The following is an 18110-nucleotide window of genomic DNA, read 5'->3' as shown; positions in this document are numbered from 1 at the left end:
AAGGTTTGATTCCAAGATAACCTCTAAGCGATAAGGACTCTCAGACAAGATACCATGTCAGGCGAGAAGACCTAGAGGGCCACAACTGGGAGGCGAGGAGGCTATACGGCAGCCCCAGAAAGAGTCACACGTTATGGCCCGTTATAAGAAGCTACCGTCAAAACCGAGACGGTGGATGAGAAGTACGAGTCCGAATCCTAGGATGGAGGGATGCAGGGAAGACGTCACAGTCCGTGAAAATGGATGCCTAAGGAGCAGAGCTGATGCGCAGCCGGCGATGATGATGCTGCACGAAAGACTCTCGACTGGAAACTTCCAAGACCTACCCACGCTTCAAGCTTATAACGCAAGAATAAAAAAGCACCCGATCGGCAGCGTGCCGATGAAGATGGGCGTTCGATACCCTAGGGATGGCGCCCGAGGCGCGTGCCGTGCTCCTCGAGCACAAAGAGATGTGAGGACATTTAGAGCCGAGGAAGGACAGAGACACGGCAGACGGAAGAAACAAACTACAAGATGACACACGCAGAGGCGGGAACTGCCCTGCCCGGGACACGCTAACATCGAGGGAAAAAGTAATCTGTTCCCTTTACCTGACCGGAGGGCCCCGCTCCTGTACAGCCTTCTCCCCTATGCTAACTTCCAAACACTTCCCTGCAATTCCCAACCTCGTCCCCTCCTCTCGGCCCCGTTCGCTCGACTTAGCTTTCAGAGGGCCGGAGGTCCATCTCGACAAAAAATTCCATCCTCGACAAAAGCAGCACAGCAGCTTCACCTGCAAGAAAAAACTAACGGGAGGAAACACAACCGGCTGTTCCCGGGGAGGCCACACAAAAAAATTTCTGCCTGCCTGTTTTGCCAATCGACGGGGCTAACTCAAAGGACACAGACACCAAGCTAAAGAAATAGGCTTATTTTACTTTCGTTTCAAGCAGCAGAAAGAATAAGCCAGGTAACGCACCTAGTCATTACTACATAAAGCTAGCTCTAGTGATTAAGAAAGATACATCACCAATTGCCTTCGTACTTTACCATCATCCAGATCCGTGCATCAGCTGGGGAGCCCCGTCACAGCGAAGGATCGGAGAGCCTTTCCCGGCAATTGGGAAGTCCTACGCAGTGCGTCCCTCGTAGGTAAGGTCTCCGTCTTTGCTGGGAGAGGGTCCGGCTTTTATACAGTTTAACAAACAAGTCTATACAAAATGCACAGCAGATATCTGGTAGGTTGATATGCCTCACTCGGGCATGTCCAGATCTGGCCAGGATCCGGGCACGTCTGAGGAGTTACTCTTTTTCTGTACCTTTGGGATTTATAGTTACTTCCTGTCGTTTACTGGTTTTGTTTCCCAGGGTTGCATTTCACGCTGATAAGATGCTGGTTGCTGGTCGGGGATTCACTCAGAAGTCAACCTTGGTTTGAGGCCGATTGTGTGGCCCTTTTTTGTTTCACTGCCTTCAAAACGCCAGCCTGAGACAGACCTGCGCCCAAACACAGGCGACAAAAGTCGCCTCGCAGACCGGCCGGGACCGGGGAGTAAAAACCCAGACAGGGGACAGGAAAAAAAAAATTTTTTGTCCCCAGCTCTTTTGGGATTTTGGGATTTTTGGTTTTGTGTGGTTTGGGTTTTTTTTTTTTTTTTTTTTTTTAATTTCTATTTTGTCTGTCTACTGCCTCTAAACAAAGCTACACAACCTACAGCCCGTAAGGAAAAACAAAACATCAACCATTCAGGCACTGCTACACACATTTTAAACGCCACACAGCCGGCTACCACTCAAACCACCACGTGTTCTCCCCCTTGGCCACCCTACCACCAAAACCGCCACAAGCCATCACCCTCCGTGATCCTCAGAAACATCAGGTATGGGGGCCTCAAAAAAATCATCCTGCCTGAAAAAACTCCAGCCTGAGCCTGACCTGCACCCACATCTAGATAACGATCCTTGCGTTGCACACCGGCCGGGACCAGGGAAAAACTACCCAGGCAGGAGACGGGAAAAAACAGAAGTTTATTCCCTGACAGAGTTTTTCATTAAATCCAGTCTACGTAGTCAAATTGAGCCCGCCTACATCCTGGAAGAAAAGAGACACAAATACTCTTACGCGGCTAGACACATTCTAAACGTACCGCTATTCCACCTACCGCCAAAACCAACCCCCACTCTCCACCGGCCCATCCTTCCGCCCAACTGTCACGACAGGCAGTCACCCCCGGAATACTGTTCCTGGGGGACTCGAGCGCCTAGCCTGAGGAAATCCCGGCCCAAACCTGACCTTCACCCACACGCTGACCGTGACCGTCACCCTCAGAGAGCATCTGCGACCGGGTGAAAAATAAACCCCACCGGGGAGGCAAAGACGTCACCCAGTTGGAGGATTTGTTTTCTATTGAAAACAAACCCATACAGTATACCCGTGAACTCTATTCCACCTATCCCTGGCTCCACACCCCCAGGCAGAGCAGCTCCAAGCCACACAGACACACACAAAATACTAAAAACGACACAATTCAAAGATGACTAAACACTAAGCGATAAGCACACCCAGAAGGGTATGCCGTAAGGCGAGAAGACTCGGAGGGCCACGATGGTGACGCGAGGAGGCTATATGGCAGCCTACAAGAAGCAGTAAGTGGGACGGCCCCTTACGAGAAGCTACCGTCAAAACCGAGACGATGGGTATGCAAGAAGATGGGCTTCAAGACCTAAGAACGTCGGGATACGGGAAAGAAGTCACCGGCAGGAACAACGGATGCCTAAATAGCAGAGCTGACGCCAGAGCCCGCGACGACGCTGCGCAAAAGACTCCCGACTGGAAACTTCCAAGACCTACCCACGCTTTAAGCTTATAACGCAAGAATAAAAAAGCACCCGATCGGCAGCGTGCCGATGAAGATGGGCGTTCGATACCCTAGGGATGGCGCCTGAGGCACGTGCCGTGCTCCTCGAGCCCAAAGAGATGTGAGGACATAGAGATCCGAGGAAGGACAAAGACACGGTAGACAGAAGAAACAAAACTACACGTTGACACACGCAGAGGCTGGAACTGCCCTGCCCGGGACACGCTAACATCGAGGGGAAAAGTAATCTGTTCCCTTTACCTGACCGGAGGGCCCCGCTCCTGTGCAGCCTTCTCCCCGTGCTAACTTTCAAACACTTCCCTGCAATTCCCAACCTCGGCCCTCCTCTCGGCCCCGTTCGCTCGACTTAGCTTTCAGAGGGACGGAGGTCCGATTCCATCCTCGACAAAAGCAGCACGGCAGCTAACTAGCACGTTCCTGCAGTTGCCGCCTTCCTCTTCACCTGCAAGAAAAACAAACGGGAGAAAACACAACCGGCCGTTGGCATCGCGCTGCTCCGTGCCTACCTCTTCCACGACACCCCCCCGTACTCAGAAGCGTCGCGGGGTTCCACTCACGGGCTCTTTGCAGAGTCAGATGGTGCAGCCGTCATCGCTGGCGTTACCTAAGATACCGAGAGACAAAGTTACCCTTGCGCTTCTAACGAGTCACCCACGATCCTCCTTGCGACTACCCCGGCTCGCTTCAAACGCTCATCCCATCCCAAAGGCGGCTCCCAAAGCACCTGCAAAAACAAGGCGAGCGCTTAACGGAGCGGTCACACGATACTTCCGTATTAGACACCGACCTGGCTGACAACGGCCTCACCTTCTCACACTGTCCGTCTGCGTGCGGCTCGGCCCCTCCGCGGCCATCTGCGGCACCTACAAAAAACTCGAGGAAAAGACACGTGCAGAGTTACCGCCTGAAACTGGGGTCTGCCCGCACCGATTCCCGTCTCCTGCTCCCTTACCTCGGCCCTTCACCTGCCCTGCCGCTGCCGTTTCCAGTTGTCACGTCAAGGCTCGCGTGCCACCTGTAACACACGTACCGCAAGGGACGCTTCTACTTTCACCGACAATTTGATGCCTAAAATAAGAACTGCTACTTTAACCCCCCTAGTCGTGGCTCACCTTGCCCAAGCTGCCTCCGGTGCCAAAATCCTACTTTGCTTGTGGCTCTCCATCTAAAAAACAACAAACAAAAAACACCACAAAACACACCACACACCGCTATCATCCCCTCCGATAGCACCGGTGCCATCTTCCCTCCCGCACCGCTCAGTGACCCACCTTCTCACAGCCCTCCGCTCACCTCCTCCGTCACTCTTTGGGGCGCATCTCCTCGATCTGCATGTGAAAACAGTTATGTGAGTCACCCGGATGCTTAACAAATCCGGAGGTGTCACTTCGGCTAGGGATGCTAGCTGGCATCCAACTACAGCCTGTTGTTGAAAAGAAAACCACGCGCCTCCGCCCAAAGCGTACGCTCCCACACCTACGAGCCTTAACACCTTTGAGATCCCATCTCATTTGCTACTGCTGGACAGCTGCTCCCACACCGCTCCAACAGTCTCCATAAAACGCTCTAGAAACGACCGTCCGCACAGCCTCTGGATGGCTACTATGAGGTGACCGCACATCTGTCGCCTAGGCGGTCTAAGCGTATCAACATTTAAACCGTTGACTTCTACTGCTGTTTCTACTTACTCCTGACTCTACACCCCCCAGGCAGGGCAGCTCCGAGCCAAACAGGCACACGCATACACTAATGCTAAACGCTACGAAAGGTTTGATTCCAAGATAACCTCTAAGCGATAAGGACTCTCAGACAAGATACCATGTCAGGCGAGAAGACCTAGAGGGCCACAACTGGGAGGCGAGGAGGCTATACGGCAGCCCCAGAAAGAGTCACACGTTATGGCCCGTTATAAGAAGCTACCGTCAAAACCGAGACGGTGGATGAGAAGTACGAGTCCGAATCCTAGGATGGAGGGATGCAGGGAAGACGTCACAGTCCGTGAAAATGGATGCCTAAGGAGCAGAGCTGATGCCGCAGCCGGCGATGATGATGCTGCACGAAAGACTCTCGACTGGAAACTTCCAAGACCTACCACGCTTCAAGCTTATAACGCAAGAATAAAAAGCACCCGATCGGCAGCGTGCCGATGAAGATGGGCGTTCGATACCCTAGGGATGGCGCCCGAGGCGCGTGCCGTGCTCCTCGAGCACAAAGAGATGTGAGGACATTTAGAGCCGAGGAAGGACAGAGACACGGCAGACGGAAGAAACAAACTACAAGATGACACACGCAGAGGCGGGAACTGCCCTGCCCGGGACACGCTAACATCGAGGGAAAAAGTAATCTGTTCCCTTACCTGACCGGAGGGCCCCGCTCCTGTACAGCCTTCTCCCCTATGCTAACTTCCAAACACTTCCCTGCAATTCCCAACCTCGTCCCCTCCTCTCGGCCCCGTTCGCTCGACTTAGCTTTCAGAGGGCCGGAGGTCCATCTCGACAAAAAATTCCATCCTCGACAAAAGCAGCACAGCAGCTTCACCTGCAAGAAAAAACTAACGGGAGGAAACACAACCGGCTGTTCCCGGGGAGGCCACACAAAAAATTTCTGCCTGCCTGTTTTGCCAATCGACGGGGCTAACTCAAAGGACACAGACACCAAGCTAAAGAAATAGGCTTATTTTACTTTCGTTTAAAGCAGCAGAAAGAATAAGCCAGGTAACGCACCTAGTCATTACTACATAAAGCTAGCTCTAGTGATTAAGAAAGATACATCACCAATTGCCTTCGTACTTTACCATCATCCAGATCCGTGCATCAGCTGGGGAGCCCCGTCACAGCGAAGGATCGGAGAGCCTTTCCCGGCAATTGGGAAGTCCTACGCAGTGCGTCCACTCGTAGGTAAGGTCTCCGTCTTTGCTGGGAGGGTCCGGCTTTTATACAGTTTAACAAACAAGTCTATACAAAATGCACAGCAGATATCTGGTAGGTTGATATGCCTCACTCGGGCATGTCCAGATCTGGCCAGGATCCGGGCACGTCTGAGGAGTTACTCTTTTTCTGTACCTTTGGGATTTATAGTTACTTCCTGTCGTTTACTGGTTGTTTCCAGGGATTGTTCCAGGGTTGCATTTTCACGCTGATAAGATGCTGGTTGCTGGTCGGGGGATTCACTCAGAAGTCAACCTTGGTTTGAGGCCGATTGTGTGGCCCTTTTTTGTTTCACTGCCTTCAAAACGCCAGCCTGAGACAGACCTGCGCCCAAACACAGGCGACAAAAGTCGCCTCGCAGACCGGCCGGGACCGGGGAGTAAAAACCAGACAGGGGACAGGAAAAGAAAAAATTTTTTGTCCCCCAGCTCTTTTGGGATTTGGGATTTTTTTGGTTTTGTGGTTTGGGTTTTTTTTTTTTTTTTTTTTTAATTTCTATTTTGTCTGTCTACTGCCTCTAAACAAAGCTACACAACCTACAGCCCGTAAGGAAAAACAAACATCAACCATTCAGGCACTGCTACACACATTTTAAACGCCACACAGCCGGCTACCACTCAAACCACCACGTGTTCTCCCCTTGGCCACCCTACCACCAAAACCGCCACAAGCCATCACCCTCCGTGATCCTCAGAAACATCAGGTATGGGGGCCTCAAAAAAATCATCCTGCCTGAAAAAACTCCAGCCTGAGCCTGACCTGCACCCACATCTAGATAACGATCCTTGCGTTGCACACCGGCCGGGACCAGGGAAAAACTACCCAGGCAGGAGACGGGAAAAACAGAAGTTTATTCCCCTGACAGAGTTTTTCATTAAATCCAGTCTACGTAGTCAAATTGAGCCCCGCCTACATCCTGGAAGAAAAGAGACGACAAATACTCTTACGCGGCTAGACACATTCTAAACGTACCGCTATTCCACCTACCGCCAAAACCAACCCCCACTCTCCACCGGCCCATCCTTCCGCCCAACTGTCACGACAGGCAGTCACCCCCGGAATACTGTTCCTGGGGGACTCGAGCGCCTAGCCTGAGGAAATCCCGGCCCAAACCTGACCTTCACCCACACGCTGACCGTGACCGTCACCCTCAGAGAGCATCTGCGACCGGGTGAAAATAAACCCCACCGGGAGGCAAAGACGTCACCCAGTTGGAGGATTTGTTTTCTTATTGAAAACAAACCCATACAGTATACCCGTGAACTCTATTCCACCTATCCCTGGCTCCACACCCCAGGCAGAGCAGCTCCAAGCCACACAGACACACACAAAATACTAAAAACGACACAATTCAAAGATGACTAAACACTAAGCGATAAGCACACCCAGAAGGGTATGCCGTAAGGCGAGAAGACTCGGAGGGCCACGATGGTGACGCGAGGAGGCTATATGGCAGCCTACAAGAAGCAGTAAGTGGGACGGCCCCTTACGAGAAGCTACCGTCAAAACCGAGACGATGGGTATGCAAGAAGATGGGCTTCAAGACCTAAGAACGTCGGGATACGGGAAAGAAGTCACCGGCAGGAACAACGGATGCCTAAATAGCAGAGCTGACGCCAGAGCCCGCGACGACGCTGCGCAAAAGACTCCCGACTGGAAACTTCCAAGGCCTACCCACGCTTTAAGCTTATAACGCAAGAATAAAAAAGCACCCGATCGGCAGCGTGCCGATGAAGATGGGCGTTCGATACCCTAGGGATGGCGCCTGAGGCACGTGCCGTGCTCCTCGAGCCCAAAGAGATGTGAGGACATAGAGATCCGAGGAAGGACAAAGACACGGTAGACAGAAGAAACAAAACTACACGTTGACACACGCAGAGGCTGGAACTGCCCTGCCCGGGACACGCTAACATCGAGGGGAAAAGTAATCTGTTCCCTTTACCTGACCGGAGGGCCCCGCTCCTGTGCAGCCTTCTCCCCGTGCTAACTTTCAAACACTTCCCTGCAATTCCCAACCTCGGCCCCTCCTCTCGGCCCCGTTCGCTCGACTTAGCTTTCAGAGGGACGGAGGTCCGATTCCATCCTCGACAAAAGCAGCACGGCAGCTAACTAGCACGTTCCTGCAGTTGCCGCCTTCCTCTTCACCTGCAAGAAAAAACAAACGGGAGAAAACACAACCGGCCGTTGGCATCGCGCTGCTCCGTGCCTACCTCTTCCACGACACCCCCCCCGTACTCAGAAGCGTCGCGGGGTTCCACTCACGGGCTCTTTGCAGAGTCAGATGGTGCAGCCGTCATCGCTGGCGTTACCTAAGATACCGAGAGACAAAGTTACCCTTGCGCTTCTAACGAGTCACCCACGATCCTCCTTGCGACTACCCCGGCTCGCTTCAAACGCTCATCCATCCCAAAGGCGGCTCCCAAAGCACCTGCAAAAACAAGGCGAGCGCTTAACGGAGCGGTCACACGATACTTCCGTATTAGACACCGACCTGGCTGACAACGGCCTCACCTTCTCACACTGTCCGTCTGCGTGCGGCTCGGCCCCTCCGCGGCCATCTGCGGCACCTACAAAAAACTCGAGGAAAAGACACGTGCAGAGTTACCGCCTGAAACTGGGGTCTGCCCGCACCGATTCCCGTCTCCTGCTCCCTTACCTCGGCCCTTCACCTGCCCTGCCGCTGCCGTTTCCAGTTGTCACGTCAAGGCTCGGTGCCACCTGTAACACACGTACCGCAAGGGACGCTTCTACTTTCACCGACAATTTGATGCCTAAAATAAGAACTGCTACTTTAACCCCCCTAGTCGTGGCTCACCTTGCCCAAGCTGCCTCCGGTGCCAAAATCCTACTTTGCTTGTGGCTCTCCATCTAAAAAACAACAAACAAAAAACACCACAAAACACACCACACACCGCTATCATCCCCTCCGATAGCACCGGTGCCATCTTCCCCCCGCACCGCTCAGTGACCCACCTTCTCACAGCCCTCCGCTCACCTCCTCCGTCACTCTTTGGGGCGCATCTCCTCGATCTGCATGTGAAAACAGTTATGTGAGTCACCCGGATGCTTAACAAATCCGGAGGTGTCACTTCCGGCTAGGGATGCTAGCTGGCATCCAACTACAGCCTGTTGTTGAAAAGAAAACCACGCGCCTCCGCCCAAAGCGTACGCTCCCACACCTACGAGCCTTAACACCTTTGAGATCCCATCTCATTTGCTACTGCTGGACAGCTGCTCCCACACCGCTCCAACAGTCTCCATAAAACGCTCTAGAAACGACCGTCCGCACAGCCTCTGGATGGCTACTATGAGGTGACCGCACATCTGTCGCCTAGGCGGTCTAAGCGTATCAACATTTAAACCGTTGACTTCTACTGCTGTTCTACTTACTCCTGACTCTACACCCCCCAGGCAGGGCAGCTCCGAGCCAAACAGGCACACGCATACACTAATGCTAAACGCTACGAAAGGTTTGATTCCAAGATAACCTCTAAGCGATAAGGACTCTCAGACAAGATACCATGTCAGGCGAGAAGACCTAGAGGGCCACAACTGGGAGGCGAGGAGGCTATACGGCAGCCCCAGAAAGAGTCACACGTTATGGCCCGTTATAAGAAGCTACCGTCAAAACCGAGACGGTGGATGAGAAGTACGAGTCCGAATCCTAGGATGGAGGGATGCAGGGAAGACGTCACAGTCCGTGAAAATGGATGCCTAAGGAGCAGAGCTGATGCCGCAGCCGGCGATGATGATGCTGCACGAAAGACTCTCGACTGGAAACTTCCAAGACCTACCCACGCTTCAAGCTTATAACGCAAGAATAAAAAGCACCCGATCGGCAGCGTGCCGATGAAGATGGGCGTTCGATACCCTAGGGATGGCGCCCGAGGCGCGTGCCGTGCTCCTCGAGCACAAAGAGATGTGAGGACATTTAGAGCCGAGGAAGGACAGAGACACGGCAGACGGAAGAAACAAACTACAAGATGACACACGCAGAGGCGGGAACTGCCCTGCCCGGGACACGCTAACATCGAGGGAAAAAGTAAACTGTTCCCTTTACCTGACCGGAGGGCCCCGCTCCTGTACAGCCTTCTCCCCTATGCTAACTTCCAAACACTTCCCTGCAATTCCCAACCTCGTCCCCTCCTCTCGGCCCCGTTCGCTCGACTTAGCTTTCAGAGGGCCGGAGGTCCATCTCGACAAAAAATTCCATCCTCGACAAAAGCAGCACAGCAGCTTCACCTGCAAGAAAAAACTAACGGGAGGAAACACAACCGGCTGTTCCCGGGGAGGCCACACAAAAAAATTTCTGCCTGCCTGTTTTGCCAATCGACGGGGCTAACTCAAAGGACACAGACACCAAGCTAAAGAAATAGGCTTATTTTACTTTCGTTTCAAGCAGCAGAAAGAATAAGCCAGGTAACGCACCTAGTCATTACTACATAAAGCTAGCTCTAGTGATTAAGAAAGATACATCACCAATTGCCTTCGTACTTTACCATCATCCAGATCCGTGCATCAGCTGGGGAGCCCAGTCACAGCGAAGGATCGGAGAGCCTTTCCCGGCAATTGGGAAGTCCTACGCAGTGCGTCCACTCGTAGGTAAGGTCTCCGTCTTTGCTGGGAGAGGGTCCGGCTTTTATACAGTTTAACAAACAAGTCTATACAAAATGCACAGCAGATATCCGGTAGGTTGATATGCCTCACTCGGGCATGTCCAGATCTGGCCAGGATCCGGGCACGTCTGAGGAGTTACTCTTTTTCTGTACCTTTGGGATTTATAGTTACTTCCTGTCGTTTACTGGTTGTTTCCAGGGATTGTTCCCAGGGTTGCATTTTCACGCTGATAAGATGCTGGCTGCTGGTCGGGGGATTCACTCAGAAGTCAACCTTGGTTTGAGGCCGATTGTGTGGCCCTTTTTTGTTTCACTGCCTTCAAAACGCCAGCCTGAGACAGACCTGCGCCCAAACACAGGCGACAAAAGTCGCCTCGCAGACCGGCCGGGACCGGGGAGTAAAAACCCAGACAGGGGACAGGAAAAGAAAAAATTTTTTGTCCCCCAGCTCTTTTGGGATTTTGGGATTTTTGGTTTTGTGTGGTTGGGTTTTTTTTTTTTTTTTTTTTTTAATTTCTATTTTGTCTGTCTACTGCCTCTAAACAAAGCTACACAACCTACAGCCCGTAAGGAAAAAACAAAACATCAACCATTCAGGCACTGCTACACACATTTTAAACGCCACACAGCTGGCTACCACTCAAACCACCACGTGTTCTCCCCTTGGCCACCCTACCACCAAAACCGCCACAAGCCATCACCCTCCGTGATCCTCAGAAACATCAGGTATGGGGGCCTCAAAAAAATCATCCTGCCTGAAAAAACTCCAGCCTGAGCCTGACCTGCACCCACATCTAGATAACGATCCTTGCGTTGCACACCGGCCGGGACCAGGGAAAAACTACCCAGGCAGGAGACGGGAAAAACAGAAGTTTATTCCCCTGACAGAGTTTTTCATTAAATCCAGTCTACGTAGTCAAATTGAGCCCCGCCTACATCCTGGAAGAAAAGAGACGACAAATACTCTTACGCGGCTAGACACATTCTAAACGTTCCGCTATTCCACCTACCGCCAAAACCAACCCCCACTCTCCACCGGCCCATCCTTCCGCCCAACTGTCACGACAGGCAGTCACCCCCGGAATACTGTTCCTGGGGGACTCGAGCGCCTAGCCTGAGGAAATCCCGGCCCAAACCTGACCTTCACCCACACGCTGACCGTGACCGTCACCCTCAGAGAGCATCTGCGACCGGGTGAAAATAAACCCCACCGGGGAGGCAAAGACGTCACCCAGTTGGAGGATTTGTTTTCTTATTGAAAACAAACCCATACAGTATACCCGTGAACTCTATTCCACCTATCCCTGGCTCCACACCCCCAGGCAGAGCAGCTCCAAGCCACACAGACACACACAAAATACTAAAAACGACACAATTCAAAGATGACTAAACACTAAGCGATAAGCACACCCAGAAGGGTATGCCGTAAGGCGAGAAGACTCGGAGGGCCACGATGGTGACGCGAGGAGGCTATATGGCAGCCTACAAGAAGCAGTAAGTGGGACGGCCCCTTACGAGAAGCTACCGTCAAAACCGAGACGATGGGTATGCAAGAAGATGGGCTTCAAGACCTAAGAACGTCGGGATACGGGAAAGAAGTCACCGGCAGGAACAACGGATGCCTAAATAGCAGAGCTGACGCCAGAGCCCGCGACGACGCTGCGCAAAAGACTCCCGACTGGAAACTTCCAAGACCTACCCACGCTTTAAGCTTATAACGCAAGAATAAAAAAGCACCCGATCGGCAGCGTGCCGATGAAGATGGGCGTTCGATACCCTAGGGATGGCGCCTGAGGCACGTGCCGTGCTCCTCGAGCCCAAAGAGATGTGAGGACATAGAGATCCGAGGAAGGACAAAGACACGGTAGACAGAAGAAACAAAACTACACGTTGACACACGCAGAGGCTGGAACTGCCCTGCCCGGGACACGCTAACATCGAGGGGAAAAGTAATCTGTTCCCTTTACCTGACCGGAGGGCCCCGCTCCTGTGCAGCCTTCTCCCCGTGCTAACTTTCAAACACTTCCCTGCAATTCCCAACCTCGGCCCCTCCTCTCGGCCCCGTTCGCTCGACTTAGCTTTCAGAGGGACGGAGGTCCGATTCCATCCTCGACAAAAGCAGCACGGCAGCTAACTAGCACTTTCCTGCAGTTGCCGCCTTCCTCTTCACCTGCAAGAAAAAACAAACGGGAGAAAACACAACCGGCCGTTGGCATCGCGCTGCTCCGTGCCTACCTCTTCCACGACACCCCCCCGTACTCAGAAGCGTCGCGGGGTTCCACTCACGGGCTCTTTGCAGAGTCAGATGGTGCAGCCGTCATCGCTGGCGTTACCTAAGATACCGAGAGACAAAGTTACCCTTGCGCTTCTAACGAGTCACCCACGATCCTCCTTGCGACTACCCCGGCTCGCTTCAAACGCTCATCCGATCCCAAAGGCGGCTCCCAAAGCACCTGCAAAAACAAGGCGAGCGCTTAACGGAGCGGTCACACGATACTTCCGTATTAGACACCGACCTGGCTGACAACGGCCTCACCTTCTCACACTGTCCGTCTGCGTGCGGCTCGGCCCCTCCGCGGCCATCTGCGGCACCTACAAAAAACTCGAGGAAAAGACACGTGCAGAGTTACCGCCTGAAACTGGGGTCTGCCCGCACCGATTCCCGTCTCCTGCTCCCTTACCTCGGCCCTTCACCTGCCCTGCCGCTGCCGTTTCCAGTTGTCACGTCAAGGCTCGCGTGCCACCTGTAACACACGTACCGCAAGGGACGCTTCTACTTTCACCGACAATTTGATGCCTAAAATAAGAACTGCTACTTTAACCCCCCTAGTCGTGGCTCACCTTGCCCAAGCTGCCTCCGGTGCCAAAATCCTACTTTGCTTGTGGCTCTCCATCTAAAAAACAACAAACAAAAAACACCACAAAACACACCACACACCGCTATCATCCCCTCCGATAGCACCGGTGCCATCTTCCCTCCCGCACCGCTCAGTGACCCACCTTCTCACAGCCCTCCGCTCACCTCCTCCGTCACTCTTTGGGGCGCATCTCCTCGATCTGCATGTGAAAACAGTTATGTGAGTCACCCGGATGCTTAACAAATCCGGAGGTGTCACTTCCGGCTAGGGATGCTAGCTGGCATCCAACTACAGCCTGTTGTTGAAAAGAAAACCACGCGCCTCCGCCCAAAGCGTACGCTCCCACACCTACGAGCCTTAACACCTTTGAGATCCCATCTCATTTGCTACTGCTGGACAGCTGCTCCCACACCGCTCCAACAGTCTCCATAAAACGCTCTAGAAACGACCGTCCGCACAGCCTCTGGATGGCTACTATGAGGTGACCGCACATCTGTCGCCTAGGCGGTCTAAGCGTATCAACATTTAAACCGTTGACTTCTACTGCTGTTCTACTTACTCCTGACTCTACACCCCCCAGGCAGGGCAGCTCCGAGCCAAACAGGCACACGCATACACTAATGCTAAACGCTACGAAAGGTTTGATTCCAAGATAACCTCTAAGCGATAAGGACTCTCAGACAAGATACCATGTCAGGCGAGAAGACCTAGAGGGCCACAACTGGGAGGCGAGGAGGCTATACGGCAGCCCCAGAAAGAGTCACACGTTATGGCCCGTTATAAGAAGCTACCGTCAAAACCGAGACGGTGGATGAGAAGTACGAGTCCGAATCCTAGGATGGAGGGATGCAGGGAAGACGTCACAGTCCGTGAAAATGGATGCCTAAGGAGCAGAGCTGATGCCGCAGCCGGCGATGATGATGCTGCACGAAAGACTCTCGACTGGAAACTTCCAAGACCTACCCACGCTTCAAGCTTATAACGCAAGAATAAAAAAGCACCCGATCGGCAGCGTGCCGATGAAGATGGGCGTTCGATACCCTAGGGATGGCGCCCGAGGCGCGTGCCGTGCTCCTCGAGCACAAAGAGATGTGAGGACATTTAGAGCCGAGGAAGGACAGAGACACGGCAGACGGAAGAAACAAACTACAAGATGACACACGCAGAGGCGGGAACTGCCCTGCCCGGGACACGCTAACATCGAGGGAAAAAGTAATCTGTTCCCTTTACCTGACCGGAGGGCCCCGCTCCTGTACAGCCTTCTCCCCTATGCTAACTTCCAAACACTTCCCTGCAATTCCCAACCTCGTCCCCTCCTCTCGGCCCCGTTCGCTCGACTTAGCTTTCAGAGGGCCGGAGGTCCATCTCGACAAAAAATTCCATCCTCGACAAAAGCAGCACAGCAGCTTCACCTGCAAGAAAAAACTAACGGGAGGAAACACAACCGGCTGTTCCCGGGGAGGCCACACAAAAAAATTTCTGCCTGCCTGTTTTGCCAATCGACGGGGCTAACTCAAAGGACACAGACACCAAGCTAAAGAAATAGGCTTATTTTACTTTCGTTTCAAGCAGCAGAAAGAATAAGCCAGGTAACGCACCTAGTCATTACTACATAAAGCTAGCTCTAGTGATTAAGAAAGATACATCACCAATTGCCTTCGTACTTTACCATCATCCAGATCCGTGCATCAGCTGGGGAGCCCCGTCACAGCGAAGGATCGGAGAGCCTTTCCCGGCAATTGGGAAGTCCTACGCAGTGCGTCCACTCGTAGGTAAGGTCTCCGTCTTTGCTGGGAGAGGGTCCGGCTTTTATACAGTTTAACAAACAAGTCTATACAAAATGCACAGCAGATATCTGGTAGGTTGATATGCCTCACTCGGGCATGTCCAGATCTGGCCAGGATCCGGGCACGTCTGAGGAGTTACTCTTTTTCTGTACCTTTGGGATTTATAGTTACTTCCTGTCGTTTACTGGTTGTTTCCAGGGATTGTTCCCAGGGTTGCATTTTCACGCTGATAAGATGCTGGTTGCTGGTCGGGGGATTCACTCAGAAGTCAACCTTGGTTTGAGGCCGATTGTGTGGCCCTTTTTTGTTTCACTGCCTTCAAAACGCCAGCCTGAGACAGACCTGCGCCCAAACACAGGCGACAAAAGTCGCCTCGCAGACCGGCCGGGACCGGGGAGTAAAAACCCAGACAGGGGACAGGAAAAGAAAAAATTTTTTGTCCCCCAGCTCTTTTGGGATTTTTGGTTTTGTGTGGTTTGGGTTTTTTTTTTTTTTTTTTTTTTTAATTTCTATTTTGTCTGTCTACTGCCTCTAAACAAAGCTACACAACCTACAGCCCGTAAGGAAAAAACAAAACATCAACCATTCAGGCACTGCTACACACATTTTAAACGCCACACAGCCGGCTACCACTCAAACCACCACGTGTTCTCCCCTTGGCCACCCTACCACCAAAACCGCCACAAGCCATCACCCTCCGTGATCCTCAGAAACATCAGGTATGGGGGCCTCAAAAAAATCATCCTGCCTGAAAAAACTCCAGCCTGAGCCTGACCTGCACCCACATCTAGATAACGATCCTTGCGTTGCACACCGGTCGGGACCAGGGAAAAACTACCCAGGCAGGAGACGGGAAAAACAGAAGTTTATTCCCCTGACAGAGTTTTTCATTAAATCCAGTCTACGTAGTCAAATTGAGCCCCGCCTACATCCTGGAAGAAAAGAGACGACAAATACTCTTACGCGGCTAGACACATTCTAAACGTTCCGCTATTCCACCTACCGCCAAAACCAACCCCCACTCTCCACCGGCCCATCCTTCCGCCCAACTGTCACGACAGGCAGTCACCCCCGGAATACTGTTCCTGGGGGACTCGAGCGCCTAGCCTGAGGAAATCCCGGCCCAAACCTGACCTTCACCCACACGCTGACCGTGACCGTCACCCTCAGAGAGCATCTGCGACCGGGTGAAAATAAACCCCACCGGGGAGGCAAAGACGTCACCCAGTTGGAGGATTTGTTTTCTTATTGAAAACAAACCCATACAGTATACCCGTGAACTCTATTCCACCTATCCCTGGCTCCACACCCCCAGGCAGAGCAGCTCCAAGCCACACAGACACACACAAAATACTAAAAACGACACAATTCAAAGATGACTAAACACTAAGCGATAAGCACACCCAGAAGGGTATGCCGTAAGGCGAGAAGACTCGGAGGGCCACGATGGTGACGCGAGGAGGCTATATGGCAGCCTACAAGAAGCAGTAAGTGGGACGGCCCCTTACGAGAAGCTACCGTCAAAACCGAGACGATGGGTATGCAAGAAGATGGGCTTCAAGACCTAAGAACGTCGGGATACGGGAAAGAAGTCACCGGCAGGAACAACGGATGCCTAAATAGCAGAGCTGACGCCAGAGCCCGCGACGACGCTGCGCAAAAGACTCCCGACTGGAAACTTCCAAGACCTACCCACGCTTTAAGCTTATAACGCAAGAATAAAAAAGCACCCGATCGGCAGCGTGCCGATGAAGATGGGCGTTCGATACCCTAGGGATGGCGCCTGAGGCACGTGCCGTGCTCCTCGAGCCCAAAGAGATGTGAGGACATAGAGATCCGAGGAAGGACAAAGACACGGTAGACAGAAGAAACAAAACTACACGTTGACACACGCAGAGGCTGGAACTGCCCTGCCCGGGACACGCTAACATCGAGGGGAAAAGTAATCTGTTCCCTTTACCTGACCGGAGGGCCCCGCTCCTGTGCAGCCTTCTCCCCGTGCTAACTTTCAAACACTTCCCTGCAATTCCCAACCTCGGCCCCTCCTCTCGGCCCCGTTCGCTCGACTTAGCTTTCAGAGGGACGGAGGTCCGATTCCATCCTCGACAAAAGCAGCACGGCAGCTAACTAGCACGTTCCTGCAGTTGCCGCCTTCCTCTTCACCTGCAAGAAAAAACAAACGGGAGAAAACACAACCGGCCGTTGGCATCGCGCTGCTCCGTGCCTACCTCTTCCACGACACCCCCCCCGTACTCAGAAGCGTCGCGGGGTTCCACTCACGGGCTCTTTGCAGAGTCAGATGGTGCAGCCGTCATCGCTGGCGTTACCTAAGATACCGAGAGACAAAGTTACCCTTGCGCTTCTAACGAGTCACCCACGATCCTCCTTGCGACTACCCCGGCTCGCTTCAAACGCTCATCCGATCCCAAAGGCGGCTCCCAAAGCACCTGCAAAAACAAGGCGAGCGCTTAACGGAGCGGTCACACGATACTTCCGTATTAGACACCGACCTGGCTGACAACGGCCTCACCTTCTCACACTGTCCGTCTGCGTGCGGCTCGGCCCCTCCGCGGCCATCTGCGGCACCTACAAAAAACTCGAGGAAAAGACACGTGCAGAGTTACCGCCTGAAACTGGGGTCTGCCCGCACCGATTCCCGTCTCCTGCTCCCTTACCTCGGCCCTTCACCTGCCCTGCCGCTGCCGTTTCCAGTTGTCACGTCAAGGCTCGCGTGCCACCTGTAACACACGTACCGCAAGGGACGCTTCTACTTTCACCGACAATTTGATGCCTAAAATAAGAACTGCTACTTTAACCCCCCTAGTCGTGGCTCACCTTGCCCAAGCTGCCTCCGGTGCCAAAATCCTACTTTGCTTGTGGCTCTCCATCTAAAAAACAACAAACAAAAAACACCACAAAACACACCACACACCGCTATCATCCCCTCCGATAGCACCGGTGCCATCTTCCCTCCCGCACCGCTCAGTGACCCACCTTCTCACAGCCCTCCGCTCACCTCCTCCGTCACTCTTTGGGGCGCATCTCCTCGATCTGCATGTGA

The 18110-nt window shown here is 52.9% G+C and overlaps 4 long non-coding RNA genes across 9 annotated transcripts; all 4 read right to left on the bottom strand.

Annotated features, from left to right (window-relative positions):
* Positions 1 to 3186: 3186 nt before the first annotated feature.
* On the bottom strand, positions 3187 to 4194 carry LOC122154156. Of its 3 annotated transcripts, none has more exons than XR_006166083.1 (6): positions 4133 to 4194; positions 3974 to 4026; positions 3814 to 3876; positions 3669 to 3724; positions 3419 to 3585; positions 3187 to 3303 (listed from the first exon to the last, which is right to left on the bottom strand). It is a non-coding gene; the product is annotated as an uncharacterized LOC122154156 (long non-coding RNA). The 3 variants fall into 3 exon arrangements; XR_006166084.1 differs by having other exon boundaries at positions 3669 to 3734; positions 4133 to 4176; XR_006166082.1 differs by having other exon boundaries at positions 3466 to 3585; positions 4133 to 4176.
* A 3561-nt stretch (positions 4195 to 7755) lies between these two features.
* Positions 7756 to 10166, bottom strand: LOC122154157. 2 transcript variants are annotated; one of them, XR_006166086.1, is made up of 2 exons: positions 10031 to 10166; positions 7756 to 7933 (listed from the first exon to the last, which is right to left on the bottom strand). It is a non-coding gene; the product is annotated as an uncharacterized LOC122154157 (long non-coding RNA). The 2 variants fall into 2 exon arrangements; XR_006166085.1 differs by lacking the exon at positions 10031 to 10166 and adding an exon at positions 8051 to 8185.
* Positions 10167 to 12396: 2230 nt separating this feature from the next.
* LOC122154159 lies at positions 12397 to 14769 on the bottom strand. The gene is made up of 2 exons (XR_006166089.1): positions 14675 to 14769; positions 12397 to 12574 (listed from the first exon to the last, which is right to left on the bottom strand). It is a non-coding gene; the product is annotated as an uncharacterized LOC122154159 (long non-coding RNA).
* A 2265-nt stretch (positions 14770 to 17034) lies between these two features.
* Positions 17035 to 18105, bottom strand: LOC122154155. 3 transcript variants are annotated; one of them, XR_006166078.1, is made up of 6 exons: positions 18044 to 18105; positions 17885 to 17937; positions 17725 to 17787; positions 17580 to 17645; positions 17330 to 17496; positions 17035 to 17212 (listed from the first exon to the last, which is right to left on the bottom strand). It is a non-coding gene; the product is annotated as an uncharacterized LOC122154155 (long non-coding RNA). The 3 variants fall into 3 exon arrangements; XR_006166077.1 differs by having other exon boundaries at positions 17377 to 17496; positions 17580 to 17635; XR_006166076.1 differs by having other exon boundaries at positions 17580 to 17635; positions 17885 to 18098.
* Positions 18106 to 18110: the final 5 nt, after the last annotated feature.

This window comes from Tyto alba, unplaced genomic scaffold, assembly GCF_018691265.1.
Source record: "Tyto alba isolate M040663 unplaced genomic scaffold, T.alba_DEE_v4.0 Super-Scaffold_33, whole genome shotgun sequence".
NCBI classification, from domain to species: domain Eukaryota; kingdom Metazoa; phylum Chordata; class Aves; order Strigiformes; family Tytonidae; genus Tyto; species Tyto alba.
Note: the sequence above shows the minus strand (reverse complement) of the source record. Positions and strands in the feature narration are given on the sequence as shown.